The following is a 12,511-nucleotide window of genomic DNA, read 5'->3' as shown; positions in this document are numbered from 1 at the left end:
CGTCCTCGACCCACCTCACCGAGCCACGCCCCTCCAGAAGCCCCCGAACGACCTCACTGGGCTCGTCTTCTACCTCGGACCCGCCGGCCATCACCGTCAAATTCATCGGCTCCGGACCATCCCCGACCTCACCGAGCGTTCCGTCGTCACCGCCGTGAGCCCCTCTTCCTTTCCCCTCACCTCTCTCTCTCGCGCGTGCCATGTAGCCGCTGCCCCGCGAGCGCCCAAAGCCGCCGTCCGCCATGGCCGGCGAGCTCCGTGCCCCCGAGCACCTCTGCCTCGCGTAGTAGCTCCGACGTGCTCCTGCTGCCCCGTAGCTACCGCCTGTGCTCTCCGTTCGCTCGAACGCGAGCTGCAGCCCCACGCCCGCGCTTTCCCGAACTCCGGCCGCCGAGGAAGCGGACACCGCCATCGATTTAGATCGTCTCCGGTGACCCCTCTAGCACCAGCCGACGCAGACGAGGCCCAGGGTTCCAACGCTGCCATCCGCGCCCCGAACCGTGGCCCATGCTGTGTTTCCGGATCGCGCCGCTGTCTCGGGCCTCGCCGGCGTCATGTCGCCGGTGGGTTTGACCCACTTTGACCACGGCGGGACCCCCCTTGTGTCCATGACATGTGGGGCCGGCCTTTGACTGAATTAGTGTAGGATTTTAATTAGTGCTAATTGCCCTGTTAGTTTAGGTGTTAGATTAGTTAACACTAATTAATTTAGTTAATCAATTAAGCCACTGACATGTGGGCCCAGCCCTGCTGACATTTTCGTTAGCATTAGTTTAACCTTAATCAACCCAGTTAACCAACTGAGTCACTGACCAGTCGGCCCCACTGGTCAGGTTTGACCCAGACCAGCCCCTGTTGACCTGTGACGTCATACTAATGTAATTTAAATAAATCTTAAATGATTTAATATTTTCAGAAAATGTCCAAAACTTCTAAAAATCATATAAAATCAACTGTAACTCCAAATGAGATCAATTATATATGAAAAATTATCAGAAAAATTCAAGGAACCCATCTATACCATTTTCATGCATGTTTGAACAATGTTTGTCCTCTGTTTTGGACAAAACAAATAAAGGGCATTTAAATAACCATATATGGAGTTGGAATTTGAATCATGTATTCAAACCAACTTCATTTAAATCATAGCTAGGTGCATTAGCCCAAAACACATTCATATTGCCATGTCATAGCATGCATCATATTGTGCATTGCATTGATCGTGTTTCTTCTGTGTTTGCCGCTGTTGTTCCCCCTCGATAGACATTGTACCGATGATGTGATCGTTGACACTGATGAAGATTCAATGCTATCTTCAGAAGTGCCAGGCAAGCAAAACCCCCTTGTTCATTCCGATACAATCCTACTCTCTCGCTCCTGCTCTCTTTTACTGCATTAGGACAACAACGACATATTTGTTACTTGCTACGGTAGTTGAACCCCTTTATCCTCTGCATGACCTGTCATTGCCACAGTAAATAGATGAAACCCACTAGCATGAGTAGGAGTTGTTTGAGCCCTGTTGTGCCTACTCATTCATGCTTGTTTGTCATGCCTGCTATTGCTTAGAGTTGTGTCAGGTCTGATTCATCGGGAATGAATCAGAGGTGTATGAACACGTCCTACTGTGTGTGAGCTAAGTGTGTGAACATGATTTGGTAAAGGTAGCGGTGAGAGGCCATGTAGGAGTACATGGTGGGTTGTCTCATTGCAGCCGTCCTCAGGAACTGAGTTCTGTGTTTGTGATCCATGATTCAGCTACTACCATACATTGGGCCCTGAAATATGACCCCGCTCGACTTCTTATTCACCCTAGTCCTCTGTCCAGGAGTTGCAAGTAGTTTCTGGTGTTTGTAGTATGCTGGAGGCCGTGGACAGCGCTGACCGTAGGGGTGGGCTATGATGCGGTAGGTACGTGGCACGGTGTACCGGATACCCGTTAGGTATCTCGGGAACCCTGCACACATCGTTTGGGGCTATGAGCGAAACTCCGGCCGGATCTCCTCATGGATGGAACCCGAATAGGCGATAAACCTGGACTAGAGACTTGAGTGTTTAGGTAGGTCGTGGTCTACACCCACGTCGGCTTTCGCTTGAAGTCTGCCGAGCACATGTCGTGTGCAGACGCTAAGTGGTGGAAACATGTATGAAGAAGTACACCCCTGCAGGGTTAAGATCATCTATTCGAATAGCCGTGTCCACGGAAAAGGACTTCTGGGTTGCTTATATCAGTTCATAGACAAGTGAAAGTGGATACTCTAAAATACGCAAGATAAGCGTGAGTGCTATGGATGGCGTTCTCGTAGGGAGACGGGAGCGGATCCATAGTGGTGTATTGATATGGTGAATATGTGGACTCGTGTGCGCCACCTCAAAAGAGTTACTTGCAGTCATAGTTCAGGATAGCCACCGAGTCAAAGCTGGCTTGCTGCAGTTAAACCCCACCATCCCCTTGTTGAAAATGATGCATATGTAGCTAGTTCTGATGTAAGTCTTGCTGGGTACATTTGTACTCACGTTTGCCTATTTTATGTTTTTGCAGAGAGACGTCAGTCTCGCTAGTAGTTCCGCGTGGTCTTCGACGTTTAGCTTGATACCTCAGCTACGATCTTGTGCCCTCGGCAGGATCTGGTAGATAGTCCGGCTTCTCAGCCCTTTTCATTTGTAGATGTCTGTACTCAGACATGTTAAGCTTCCGCTTGTGTTTTGATTTGTATGCTCTGAATGTTGGGTCATGAGACTCATGTTTGTAATATCTCGCTCCTCGGAGCCTATTGAATAAATACTTGAGTTGTAGAGTCATGTTGTGATGCCATGTTGTATTTGCACATATCGAGCATATTGTGTGTATGTTATTGAAATGCTTGGTATGTCTCTCTTACCGGGAAATGTCTCCTAGTGTTTCCACCGAGCCATGGTAGCTTGCTACTGCTCCGGAACACTTAGGCTGGCCGGCATGTGTCCTTCTTCGTTCTTGTGTCTATCCCTTCGGGGAAATGTCACGCGATGAATACCGGAGTCCTGTTAGCCCGCTACAGCTCGGTTCACCGGAGTCCTGCTAGCCCAGTGCTACAGCCTGGATTCACCCGCTGATGACCGACACGTTCGATGCTGGGTCATGGATGCCTGTCCCTATAGGTTTGTGCCACTTTGGGTTTACGACTAGCCATGTCAGCCCGGGCTCCTTATCATATGGATGCTAGCGACACTGTCATATACGTGTGCCAAAAGGCGCAAACGGTCCCGGGCAAAGGTAAGGCGACACCCGTGGGAATACCGTGTGTGAGGCCGCAAAGTGATATGAGGTGTTACATGCTAGATCGATGTGGCATTGAGTCGGGGTCCTGACATCTACAGTTTCAACAATCTTATGAAGAGTGATATTGAAGACTCTATTAGTGTGCGAGTCCTTTCTGTAACCAAGCATAAAACCTTCATGTGCTTTTGGTGCAAATTTAGCATTGTGATGAGGATCTCTAATCCAACATTTAGCACCGAAGACTTTGAAATAACTCACATTGGGTTTCTTGTCAGTGAGGAGTTCATAGGCAGTCTTCTTGAAGAATTTGTGAAGATATACTTTGTTGATGATGTGGCATGCGGTATCAATTGCATCAATCCAAAACCGATGAGGTGTTTTGTATTCATCAAGCATAGTGCGAGCCATCTCAATAAGAGTTCTGTTCTTGCGCTCCACGACGCCATTTTGCTGAGGAGTATAAGGAGCAGATAATTCATGAGTAATACCAAGTTCATCAAGATAGCCATCAAGACAGTAATTCTTGAACTCAGTTCCATTGTCACTCCTGATGTGCTTGATCTTCACACCAAAGTTGGTTGAAGCCCTCGAGGAAAATTGTTTGAAGACTTCCTGCACTTCATGTTTGTAAGTAACAATGTGTACCCATGTGTAATGAGAGTAATCATCAACAATAACAAAGCCATATAGAGATGCATCATTAGTCACAGCAAAATAATGATTAGGACCGAAGAGATCCATGTGAAGCAATTCAAATGGTCGAGTGGTGGTCATGATAGTCTTCGCTGGATGCTTGGCCTTGGTCATTTTTCCAGCTTCATAGGCACCACACAGGTGATCCTTGAGGAATTTGACATTCTCAATGCCAATGACATGCTTCTTCTTCGCAAGCGTGTGCAAATTCCTCATGCCTGCGTGACCAAGTCGTCGATGCCATAGCTAGCCTTCTGAAGCTTTTGCAAGTAAGCACACGGCAGGTTGTGGTCCTGTAGAGAAATCAACAATGTACAAGTCTCCTCTCCTAAAGCCTTCGAAGACTTTGCAATTGTCAGCTTCCATGATCACAACACAACGATACTTGCCAAAGACAACAACCATATCAAGATCACAAAGCATTGAGACAGACATGAGGTTGTATCGTAAGGACTCGACAAGCATGACTTTGTCCATGTGTCGATCCTTAGAGATCGCAACCTTACCTAGACCCAATACCTGACTTTTGCCTTTGTCAGCGAAGATGGTATGCTTCAGATGTGACAGTGTTAATGGAGCATCCATCAATATATTATTGTCACCAGTCATGTGATTTGTACATCCACTATGGAGGACCCACTCATTTGCTTTGGGTTGATCATCCTGCAGATGAATTAGTGCAGCTTACAAACTCATATACTTCATCAGTGAAGAATATGACATCAGTATCATCAGTTCAATTTCATCAAGTAATTTGATCAGATAATCAGTATGAGGACGTGTGAAATGAAAGTTCATTTCATCACGATTCGCCTGCGTCCTTTCAGGCATTTTGTCAGGCCCCGAGCAAATTCTTCAGTCATTTTGAGCATGATTGGAGACCTGACCCTGCATAAGAGATTAGTTCTTTTTCTTCACCACCCAAATCTGGACGGGTGGCAAAGAGTTTATCACTCTGCGAGCACCATATGAGAAAGGTGGCAAAGATGCCAAACCATTTCGTTTCACATAAGAGGGGTTAGGGCAAGCATATGAATAAGCAGAGAAATTTTTCGAGGACTTATGAACATAATGATTTGAAGAATAATGCGCATATTCATAGCCCTTAGCTCTACCCTGCGAAACAGAGTTGTTAGCACGATGATGTTCATATGAGGATTTTGATCCTTTTGAGGAATTTGATCCATGTGAGGAATTTGGTCCGTATGAGGACTTGGATCCATATGAAGAATTTGGTCCAGATGAAGAGTTTGATCTGGGGTTCTTATTCTTCACTGGTGATGTCATGAGGACATTCACCTGAAGATTTTCAACATAACTTTTGGGAACCCAGATTTTCTTCATAGGGGAACCGTTCCTGCAGTTAGTGCCAACATATCTAGCAAATACTTCACCATTCTGATTTTTGAACAGTTTATTGTTGGAGTCAAATGACTCATCAGAAGAATGAGGAGATTCACACGTAAAGCCAGATAAGTTAGATGGATCAACTGGAGGTCCCTTTGCAGCAACCCATGAGGTTTTGGTGTACTTCTTAGGCTTCCAATATGTTCCATCAGCATTGAGTTTCCTCTCAAAGGCAATACCCTCTTTCCTAGGGTTTCTGTGGAGGATTTGCTTTTTAAGCACATCAAAAAGAGTCTGATGCCCTTTGAGACTTTTGTACATGCCTGTCATATACAATTCCTTCATCCCTGCAACGTCAGTGATACTAGCAATGCCCTCAGATGAGGAATTAGTGAGAGCAGAGGCAGGTGAAGAATTTGTAACATTTGAAGCATTTGAACATTCAGGTGAAAAATTAGCAGATTCACGTTCAATCCACTTTAAACATGGAGGATCAATTTCTTCCTGAGTAGCGCTGATTTGTTGAGCAAGTAATGAATTGCGCTCCTTCTGAAGATCTTCATAACTCACTCTTAGCTTCTCAAGATCTTGCTTTCTTTGAAGAAGTTCAAAAGAAAGCTTCTCGTGATCAGATAAAAGAGCGTTATGATGACCTTGAAGGCCGTCAAACTTGGAATGGAGTCCCTGAAGACTTTCCGCCAAGGCTTTTGACTGATCCAATTCTTCACCCAACATATCATCGCTCTTATTTAGCATGTAGTGAACTTTTTCCAAGGCTCTTTTTTGCTTATGGGAAAGGGAAGCAAGTTTGACATAGCTAGGTCCAAATTCATTGATAGATTCATCATCACTAGATTCGGATAGGTAGGATTCGGTTACCTCAGCTTCGGTTACCTCAGCACCGTTTTCCATAAGGCATGGGGTAGACAATGATGATTCTGGTTCGAATGTCATCGCATTGAGAGATTCCTTGTAATCCTCAAACCAAGGATGATGACGAGTCCTATGACCTTCATAGATGTCACATCCCTAGTCTGGTATGACCTAGGCTAGTTAGCCATTTGTGCATCATATTTAAATTTCATTTAAATTTGAAATGAGGATTGGTGGAACCCTCAGAATCATTTTTTTGAAAATGACCCAAATAAAAATTTCTCCAAAAGGGTCCAAGAAAATGCTCATGTTGCCCTCTGAAAATATTGGACAGAGATAAAATTCAAAACATTATTTTTAGGAGCTCATGGACATTTATTTTGGCCATTTGGATTAATTCGATAAATATTTGCATTGGAAATATATTTCTATATATATGAAATATGGTCCAAAAATTATGCCAATTATAAAAGAGCTTTGGAATAATATATCTAGCTCCTGCAAAAATTGGCATAAGGAAATTAAATGATTTAATATATTTATTAAATCAAACAAATGTCAGAAAATTAGAAAAGAAAACAAAAAAGGGGAGAGAGACTTACCTGGGCCACTTACCCGATCGGCCCAGTAGCTCGGCCCAGCTGACTGGCCGACGCCAGTCGTCCCCCTCCTCGCGCCAGAGGGACAGGGCGCGTGGTCGCCGCACACCGCGCGCATGCGCGCCACGGCAGCTGCCTGCGTGCCTCCCCCTCGACGCCCTGGCCTCGCCAGAAGCGCCCAGCACCGCCCCGGATCTCTCCCCGCGCCCGAAGCGCTGCCGTCGCCGCCGCACGCCGTGGCCATAGCCACCGCCTCCCCCTCGCCTCCCCGTCGTGCCCAGGAGCTCCGCCTCGTCGCCAGCTACCTCCTCACCGTGCCACGCAAGCCGGAGTGCCCCGTGGAGCCGTCGCCGTCGCCAAATTCGCCTCCGGCCGCCGTGGATCCTCGCCGGCGATTCGGGAGCTACCGGGCATCCCCGACCTCGCCCTCGCGCTCGCTGGTTCCGCGGTGAGCCCCCGCACCGAACCCCCTCCTCCCCATGTCCGTTTGCCCCGTCTAGCTAGCTCGCCACAGCGCCCGTAGATCCTCGCCGCCGGCCATGGCGCCACGGTGGCACGAGCCCAAGCCGGTCACTTCCGCGCGCGTCACCGTGTTCCTGGTGACGCCAGGAGGCCGTAGGAGCCCTCCGCCTCCACTGCTGTGCACCATAACGCCGCGGCCGCAAGTTGCCGAACTCCGGCCGCCGCCGTGAGCTCTGCTCCGGCGAGCTCCGCCGCCCCCGCAGCCTCCCGCGTGTTCCACTGGATGCGCGTAAGCGCGGGCTTCGCTCTCGTGGTCTCCGCCGCCCGAATGGTCGCCGGAGTGGCGTTTCCGAGCCCCTCCGCCGTCTCGGGCCTCGCCGGCGGCTAAACGCCGGCGAGTTAACCGGGTTTGACCCCCCCAGGGTCGCTGACCAGTGGGCCCGACCCCCCCCCCTAACCTTTTAATTAAACTAATTAACCCCTGTTAACCCCCCTGTCACTGACGTGTGGGTCCCACACGTCAGATTTGACCTGGACAGCCGCGTTGACCCGCTGATGTAGTGATGACGTCATGCTGATGCAAATATATAATTTCTGGATTTAATTTAAATCAGGAAATTCTAGAATATTATTTAAACTTCAAAAATTCATAACTTTTATTCTGTAACTCCAAATCAGACAAATTATATATGAAAAATTATCAGAAAAATGCAATCTTTCCATCTGTACTAGTTCCATGCATGAAAAACCAACTTATACATGCTGAATATGGGAAAACACATTAGGGCATATATAAGAGACTTAATTTAGAAATGCATTTGAACCTTTGGTTCAAATGGACTTCAAACCAAATGTTTACTAGATGCATTAGCTCAAACAGCATCACATCTACATGCCATGTTCATGCATCATATTGTTGCAAATGATTGTGTATTGATTGCCGGCACCGTTCCTTCTCGATAGGTCCTGCTCCGGAGACGTTCCAGAGTACCTGTCTGTGAAGCAGTGCCTCCCTTGTTGTTTTACCAGGCAAGCAAACCCCCCCTTGTTCATTTCGATAAAACCCTACTCTCTCGCTCCTGCTCTCAGTTATTGCATTAGGACAACAACGATTCATCTGCTACTTTGTGCTGCGGTAGTTGAACCCATTCCTCTGCATGACCTGTCATTGCCACAGTAAATAGTTGAAACCCACTAGCATGTGTAGGAGTTGATTGAAGCCACTGATGTGTTCCTACCATGCTATGCCTGCTATTGCTTAGAGTTGTGTCAGGTCTGATTCATTGGGAATGAATTGGAGTGTTACGATATGTTCTGATGCTGAGAGTGAAGTGTGTGAACATGATTTGGTAAAGGTAGCGGTGAGAGGCCATGTAGGAGTACATGGTGGGTTGTCTCACTGGAACCATCCTTAAGCCCTGAGTTCTGTGTATGTTGTCCAATGACTCGATACTACCACACATTGGGCTCCGGGCACTCCAAGCCCTCTCGACTTATTAACCAACTTGATCTCTGTCCAGGAGTCGCAACTAGTTTCTGGTGTTTGTAGGTAGTGCTATTTTTCTACCAAGTGGCACCCGGCAGGGTGGGCTTGGGACAGACTAGGCACACGTGGCCTGATGTACCGAGTGGCACCCGGATGGTGGGCTCGGGAACCCTGTACACATCGTTTGGGGCCGTAAGCGACACCCCGGCCGGATCTCCTTGCGGATGGAACCCGAATAGGCGATAAACCTGGGCTAGAGTCTTGTGTGGTTAGTCAGGTCGTGGCCGACACCCTCGCCAGGCTTCCGCTTGAAGGTTGCCGAGATACATAACGTGTACATGGCGGTAAGTGGCGAGAGCGTGTGTGAAGAAGTACACCCCTGCAGGGTTAATATGATCTATTCGAATAGCCGGGTCCGCGGTTATGGACTTCTTGGATGCTTACATGGTACATAGACAACTTGAAGTGGATACTATAAAATGCTCAAGACAAGTGTGAGTGCTATGGATGGCCTTCTCGTAGGGAGACGGGGATGAATCCATAGTAGTGTATTGTGTGGTGATTAGTGGACTCGTGTACGTTGTTTCACCTCCAGAGTTTCTGGTAGTCGTAGAATAGGATAGCCACAGAGTCAAAGCTGGCTTGCTGCAACTAAACCCCACATTACCCTCTTGATACAAATGCATGTACGATAGGATCTGATGTAAGTCTTGCTGAGTACCTTTGTACTCATGTTGCCTTATTTATGTTTTTGCAGCTGAGACTTCGGTCTTACTAGTGTTCTCGTGGACTTCGACTAGTAGCTAGTACCTCAGCTACGATCTTGATCGGATGTTGTAGATAGTCAGGCTCTTCAGCCTTTTTCATTTGTAGATGTCTGTACCCAGACATGTAATGCTTCTGCTTGTTGCTTGTATGCTCCGTATGATGGGTCTTGTGACCCCTGTTTGCAATAAATGCTATGATGGCTCTTCTGAGCCTTTATCTATTTGAGTTGTTGAGTTATGCTGTGATGCCATGTTGTACAGCACATACTTGCATGTTATGCGTACGTGTAATGTGTATTGCTATGTGTGGGATCTGACTATCTAGTTGTTTATCCTTAGTAGACTCTCTTACCGGGAAATGTCTCCTAGTGCTTCCACTGAGCCCTGGTAGCTTGCTACTGCTCCGGAACACTTAGGTTGGCCGGCATGTGTCCTTCTTCGATCCTGTGTCTGTCCCTTCGGGGAAATGTCACGCGATGAATACCGGAGTCCTGCTAGCCCGCTACAGCCCGGTTCACCGGAGTCCTGTTAGCCCAGTGCTACAGCCTGGATTCACTCGCTGATGACCGACACGTTCGATGCTGGGTCATGAATGCCTGTCCCTGTAAGTTAGTGCCACTTTGGGTTTACGACTAGCCATGTCAGCCCGGGCTCTTTATCATATGGATGCTAGCGACACCATCATATACGTGTGCCAAAATGCGCAAACGGTCCCGGGCAAAGGTAAGGCAACACCCGTGGGGATACCGTGCGTGAGGCCGCAAAGCGATATGAGGTGTTACATGCTAGATCGATGTGGCATCGAGTCGGGGTCCTGACAATAGACCTCAGAGAGACGGTCCCAGATTAGCTTCGCGTGATTGAGATGCATGACGTTCCTGAACTAGTTTTGGGACAGACTAGAGTAGATGACATCCTTTGCTGTGAGGTTAAGCAGTGTGTACTTGCGAATGTCATCAGCCTCAGCCATCTTGCGTAGATCGGTAAGACCAATCTCGGTGACGGTCCACAGTTTGTTGTCCATAGCCATGAGTCGCTTTTTCATCATGGCCTTCAAATGAGGATACTCATGACCATCAAAGATGGGACAGGTAACGTTCCTCGATCCTGCAGTCGACATAACTAGAACTCCAGGTGGTTAAACCAAAATCACACAGAACAAGGGAGTACCTTGCTCTGATACCAATTGAAAGTGCGTTATATCGACTAGAGGGGGGTGAATAGGTGATTTTTATGAATTCTTCACTGAGGAATTTGCCAGTGAGGAAATTCCTTAGCGAAGAACTACTTGCAGCGGAATAAGTACTCAGAAGTAAGCATGACAAAATACACACATGCTCATCATGATGAAATGAAGACAAACACTGAGTACAGAAAGCGTAAACACAGGATAACACAAGATGAAGACAAACAGACTAAAGAAATTGAACTGAGGAAATTGAGAAAGTCTTCAGTCAAAGTCTTCAAACACAGATATGAACAAACACTCAACACAGTAATGAGGAAATGAAAGAGTTGAGGAAATAGAACCAGTAAGGTTGGTGAAGACAATGATTTGGTAGACCAGTTCCAACTGTTGTCTCAGTTGTACATCTGGTTCGAGCGGCTTAGTATTTAAACTTGAGGACACACAGTCCCGGACACCCAGTCACTGAGCACGCAGCTCAGGACACCAAGTCCTCACCGTATTCTCCTTGAACTAAGGTCACACAGACCTCGTCCAATCACTCGTGGTAAGTCTTCAGGCGACTTCCAAACCTTCACAGACTTCGGTCACTCGGGGATCCACAGTTCCTCTTGGATGCTCTAGACCATGATGCCTAACCGTCTGGAAGAAGCACAGTCTTCAAAGGTAACAACCATCGGATCCACGCAGGATCAATCTCTTCAGTGATGCTCAATCACTTTGGGTTTGTGGGTGTTTGGGTTTGGATTTTCCTCACTCGATGATTTTCGCTCAAAGTCCTCGGAGGATGGGTTTCTCTCAAATGACAAGTGTCAGTTTCTCTCGGAGCAGCCAACCAGCTAGTGGTTTTAGGGGGCGGCTATTTATAGCCTAGGGAGCAACCCGACATGATAAGACATAAATGCCCTTCAATGATATGACCGTTATGTGGATAAGATATTTTGGGATAGCTGACGCGTAGCACAGCAACGGTCGGAAATTTGACTCTCAAATTCCTCAGGGCTATCATGTTCCTAACTGTGTAGGTAATTCGCACTGGCGAATTCCTAACTCCTCAGTCAGAACAAATTCCTCAGTGACCAGAAGAACTGCGTCTCTGTCTCTGAAGAAATTGACTGAACTGTATGAGATTTCCATTGGCTTCACTCGAAGGGATTGGTAGGTGTAGGATTTTGAGATGAGTATCACATGGAAATTTTTCCTTAGTATTTGCTCGACCCCCTTTAACAGTACGGTGTTTCCTATGACTCAAGAAAGAGAAAAACAAAACTATGAAAATGAAAGTCTTCAAGCTTCATATTCCTCACATGAATATCAAGTCTTCACGGACACACCAATTTCTTCACTTTCAAAGTCTTCATGAAAGTCTTCAGAAATACCAAAATCTTCAGTCGAAGATATTCATTTTTAGGATCGACTTTCTCTGTAAATATCAAAATCCTCATAGACTTATAGACCTGAGTACACTCATAAACACATTAGTCCCTTAACCTATAAGTCTTCAATACACCAAAATCACTAAGGGGCACTAGATGCACTTACATGAGCACAGACTACGTGCCCAGTCTTCTCGTGCAAAGGTCCTGAAGAAAAACAACCGGAGCGCGACTCCCATGGTGACGAGGCACCAGGTCGCGCGCCCTCACTCATCCGCACGCGATTAGCTCATGCGATAACAAGGCACCAAGGTCCATGGGAGGTGACGTACACGGGAGCTGGCCCGTGAGCTAGAGCTCGGCCTCTTGGATTTAGCGATGCTGCAGGGACAGACCCGAGCACAGACGCCGTGCCAGTCCTCGATCATTTTAAGGCAACTCACGAAGGCAGGTAAACTAGTTT

Source organism: Triticum dicoccoides, chromosome 4B, assembly GCF_002162155.2.
Source record: "Triticum dicoccoides isolate Atlit2015 ecotype Zavitan chromosome 4B, WEW_v2.0, whole genome shotgun sequence".
Lineage (NCBI taxonomy): Eukaryota > Viridiplantae > Streptophyta > Magnoliopsida > Poales > Poaceae > Triticum > Triticum dicoccoides.
The sequence above is the reverse complement of the archived record's forward strand: the minus strand, read 5'-3'. Positions refer to the sequence as shown.